Genomic DNA, 5,384 nt, shown 5'->3' on the forward strand with positions numbered 1-5,384 from the left:
GAAGCTAATAAATATGTATGCATGTTATCCATTTTTATGTATATGACCTATATATATATATATATATATATATATATATATGTCTGACGGCTTAGGAACTGAGTTGGAAATTATGTAAATACATGGCAAAAATGAACATATCTATTTGATCAAATAACTATCTAGTGATATTTTCAATAGCTTTAAATGATTCCTTGACCCAGAAAATGTATATTTTGACACCAAGATTGACCTTCTTAGTGGCTTGAAAGATATATTGATTCTCATAGATTTTATATGGCAGCCATTGTGATGAAGTGGCTCCCATCAAAAATTGAAACTTAGGTTGATGGAGAGCATGTAGAAATTTTGTTAAGCCGTCTGACTATTAAGATCATTGATTCCGAAAAATAAATCAAAAGTAAAGGCTATTGTTGGTGACATTTTATTTTATCTCATATGATGTATTTCTTACATTGTGGGAAAGCAAAGTAAGTCACTGTCATGTGTCAGACTTGAAAAGTGCTGTTTGGTCAGTGAAATTCAATAAACTAGATGTCATCCTGACGTCACTCATTAGACAGGCTTTCCTCTTTGCTGTACTGTAAGTTGTATATTGCAGTTTGAAGTGCTGGTTACCCGATAACGCTGAAACTGACACTCAATATGTAGTCTGTTGTCTCCCTCTGCTGAAACGGAGGCTGTTAATGACTTGTAGGGAACGATCTTTTTGCAGGGTGACTATAAAGCGGGTAAATCAGAAGACGGTGTCAACTTCCTAAGAGTCTGTTTTGATTATGATTTAAAGTGTTAAAATGTATCAAACGCTTTCATGCACTGCTGCAGAAGTTCATACACACAAACCCACAAGAACTACATACAGCAAAAAACAAAACTTTATACAGCATGCACACAGACACACACAATAACTACATACAAGAACTGCAAACAGCATGCGCGCACACACACACATGCTGTAAAATAACTATATATAGCATGCAAACGCACACACACATTTAACAACAACCACACAATCCCACTCAATAGCCTTCACCATCTTCATCATTTCTTTCCTCATTCCCTTCAGTCTCATCATCTTCTTGCTCTTTATTTGTATGTATTATGAATGGGTTGCAGCAGCGGACCTCACCCCTTCACACTTGCAGTAGTCAGTTCAACTGAGACTTGCAGCATGGCAGCTGTAGTTTCCTTTGCTGCAGGCCTTCAATGTGCTGCAGCTACAGCTGGTGTCATCAGGTAGATTTACTGGAGCCACTGTCTGGATGGCAAGAACGGCCATGACAGCCCCTTCATTAGCAACCTCCCACCCAAACGCTGTGATGTCTCTGGCCTCTGCAGGAGGCTCTCTCTGACCTGCAGCCTTCCACAACATGACCTGAAGATGAGCACGCAGTATGTTCAGCATCAGGTGCAGCATTAGGTTGGCATCAGTTGGAGGAAGCTTTTTCAGTTTAGGAGGCTTTACTCCTAGGAAATACCATTCCTGGTCTCAATACAGTGCTTGGGAAACTTGATGCCACTCATAGTGACCTAAAAGATACTGCGATGGAGTTCTTTGTCGCACTGTATGGGCAGAAGAAGGCCAAGTCGATGAATATCACTTGCTACCTGATCGACAGTCGCAGCAAAAAGCCTCCTAAACTGATGAGACTGAAGGGAATGAGGAAAGAAATGATGAAGATGGTGAAGGCTATTGAGTGGGATTGTGTGGTTGTTGTTAAATATATGTGTGTGTGTGTGCGTTTTTATACTATATATAGTTATTTTACAGCATGTGTGTGTGTGTGTGTGTGTGTGTGTGTGTGTGTGTGTGTGCGTGCATGCTGTTTGCAGTTCTTGTATATAGTTATTGTGTGTGTCTGTGTGCATGCTGTATAAAGTTCTGTCTTTTGCTGTATGTAGTTCTTGTGGGTTAGGGTTAGTGTGTATGTGCATACTGTATATAGTTATTTTGCATATTGTATACATGTGCATGCTGGATATAGTTATTTTGCATTTTGTATACATGTGCATGCTGGATATAGTTATTTTGCATATTGTATACATGTGCGTGCTGGATATAGTTATTTTGCATATTGTATACATGTGAATGCTGGATATAGTTATTTTGCATGTTTTATATAGTTCTTTTTATAGTTCTTGTGGGTTTGTGTGTGTGTGTGCATGCTGTTATATAGTTATTTTGCATGGGGCACTTCATTTCTTAATCCGTCCGTCCATAGGTCAACACTGCCTCCTGACCAGGTTCGCTAAAGGTTTTCACCAACTCAGACTCAACTCAGACCCCCAAGTATACATGTTTACTCTTGGAAAAAATATTTTGAGCATGACTTTATCAAATCTGATTTTGTCTGTATGCAAATGAGCGCATATTGGATGAGATATGGCCTCATTTGCATATGTAAACATTAAAATACAAAAAACATGCAATAATTTTCTTTCTCCTCTTAACATAAGTAATCAACTGAGAAAATTTCATGGTGATATCAATTTTTTTTTTAATCCTATTCACCTGTGGTGTCGTGACTTTATTGGCTTATTATGCTAATTATGCAAATTGCCCAAAGTGCAACTTTTAGCAACCAAGTTAAATTCCATCCATTAGGCCTATAGATGACATTTCTGCAATAAAACTTTACGGTACTCAACATTTCTGGGTTTACTATTGGGCCTATGGGAATTACGAGTAGACTATATCGGGTAACCAGCACTTCAAACTGCAATATACAATTTACAGTACAGCAAAGAGGAAAGCCTGTCTAATGCGTGACGTCTGGATGACATCTAGTGTCAGCTTTGGGGAGTTCCTTTCTCTGTTTGTTGAATGTCACTGACCAAACAGCACTTTTCAAGTTTGACACATGACAGTGACTTACTTTGCTTTCCCACAATGTAAGAAATACATCATATGAGATAAAATAAAATTACACTGATCCGTAAAATCAGTGGTGGTCACAACTTTAAAGCTACAAGTGAGTTTAGTGGTTTCACTGGTAATTATGCTTGATTTTTTTGGAATCAATGATCTTAATAGTCAGACGGCTTAACAAAATAATGGGGACACGCAACAAATTTTTTCTACATGCTCTCCATCAACGTAAGTTTCAGTTTTTGATGGGAGCCACTTCATCACAGTGGCTGCCATATCAAATCTATGAGAACCAATATATCTTCCAAGCCACTTAGAAGGTCAATCTTGGTGTCAAAATATACATTTTCTGGGTCAAGGAATCATTTAAGGGTATCAAGAATATCACTATAGTTATTAGATCAAATAGATATGTTCATTTTGGCCATATATTTACATAATTTCCAACTCAGTTCCTAAGCCGTCAGACATATATTTATATAGGTCGTATACATAAAAATGGATAACATGCATACAACTTTATTAGCTTGACTTGTATTATTTGTTAAATTTACAACTACAAAGATCTTTGCAATTCCAGTGTGCCTTCCTGCATGAGCACCTTGCACCACAGCCACTTACAGCCACACCTCACCAGTTCTCTGCAGGCTTTGGACCGATCGGTGGAACGCTTCACACAGGAAGCCAGACCTGGCTGTCTCCATCCAATGTCCACCTCCATCCTTCTGGACTGGTGGTCGGCTGCTGGGCCAGTTCAGAAGATCTCAGACTGGTAGGCAACTGGCTTCAAGTGCTGCAGCAGGAAATCCTGAGTTGGTGGAATGTGTTCCATCGTTTTGTTCCTCTGCCAGAACAACTCTCTCCGTGCTTCATTGACAGACTCCATATCACTTGTATTGTCATAATATAATCTTCCCTATGTCATTGGATATGACGTACGTAACGTGTTGCCTACTTTTCACTGTAACCCTGCTAAATATGAAAACACTTTATTACACCGAATGCACGGAGTCAAAAAAAAACAAATATTTTGTGTATGTATCACAATAAAGCTGTTGCATCATGTAAGCTCGGTTACTTTTATTCAATTCTATAGTGTTCTCATAGCCATTAAACCACAAAAACACAAAAGAAACATAGAGTACCATCATGTAAACACTTTTTAAGGCAGACACAGGCAGTGAACACCACATAAAGTGCAGCTCCAATCATTCAAGCATGTGTTGACCAATATACAGTGGCTACTGCAATACACACTCTCATAGTTCAGCACTTATTTGGACTCTATACAGCAAAGCTAAATGCTTGTTAACATGACTGAGATGAAGGTAGATTGAGTCTACATAGCATCCTTGCTAGCTTACACACACTAACTCTATAATAACAAAAATACAATATATTACTCAGTACCTATCACAACAGGAAGTGGAATATTGACTAATCTTGTGCCAACTGACAACTTGATGCTGGACAAAGAAAAAAGGTAAGACATCTTCCTTTTGGAGGACACACCTGCTGTTTACTTTACATTATTCATCTGCTACCAGCATTACTCTAAAATTCATGAAAACTTAAAAACAACAGATAATGTAATTATCCTGGGCCATACAGGTCATTTAACATCACACCACTCTTCAGACTGAAGTCTGTAAATGTGAAGTGACAGCTGCCTTAGCTGGTCTGCTTTGATTGACAGGTCACTGACAAGGTGAGCCCTCATCAGGAGAGAAGCAGAGCAATGCATATCCACGGCAACGAGTCAATAAAGTTATACATAACGTTATATAGATATAAAAGAGGACGTTTACCGATTTGGTCTCATAACTTTGACCCTTTCACACTGAATTTTCACTTAATGACAGTTTATTTGAACGTTTTGTTCAGTAAAAATGTCTTGTTCAGTGTTTGGTTGGACTAACAGACACTCCAAGGAGTCGCTGTTCAGTTTTCTGAGGTTAGAAACATACATTTTGTTTTTGTGTTTTGCTAGCCAAAACTAACATCCCAGTTAATGCTCCAATTATTGCTAACATGAATTAGCAGCGGCTTCTCTCAGTCGGGTTGCCGGTGTAGAGAGGCTTCAGTCAGTGTTGTCAGATCCCTCTCGCTCCTCCATAGTCCAGATATGGTCTGCTCCGCATATGGGAAACAAGATGGCGACGCAAGATGGTGACGAGTGTAGCGCTGAACTCGAGGCTTCCAACGGGCAGTCCACAAACCAATGGGTGACGTCACGGTGACTACGTCCATTATATATATACAGTCTATGGATACAACTATACCAGAGTTAAACAATACTGAAGTTGTTGCAAAATTCTGTTAAAGCCAAAAACTGAAGACTGCAGGAAGCCCTTTTACACTCACTGCATAGTTAAGGTGTTTTCCCTCTACATTATATTGGACCAGAGAGTGAACTTTACTCCAGTGACCAACAGGTGGAGAAATGGGTATCAAGAGGAATAAATCTTAAATAAAATACGGTGTCTGACATGATAAGCAGAAAGTCCACCAGGTT

The sequence above is a fragment of the Centropristis striata genome, chromosome 22 (genome assembly GCF_030273125.1).
Source record: "Centropristis striata isolate RG_2023a ecotype Rhode Island chromosome 22, C.striata_1.0, whole genome shotgun sequence".
Lineage (NCBI taxonomy): Eukaryota > Metazoa > Chordata > Actinopteri > Perciformes > Serranidae > Centropristis > Centropristis striata.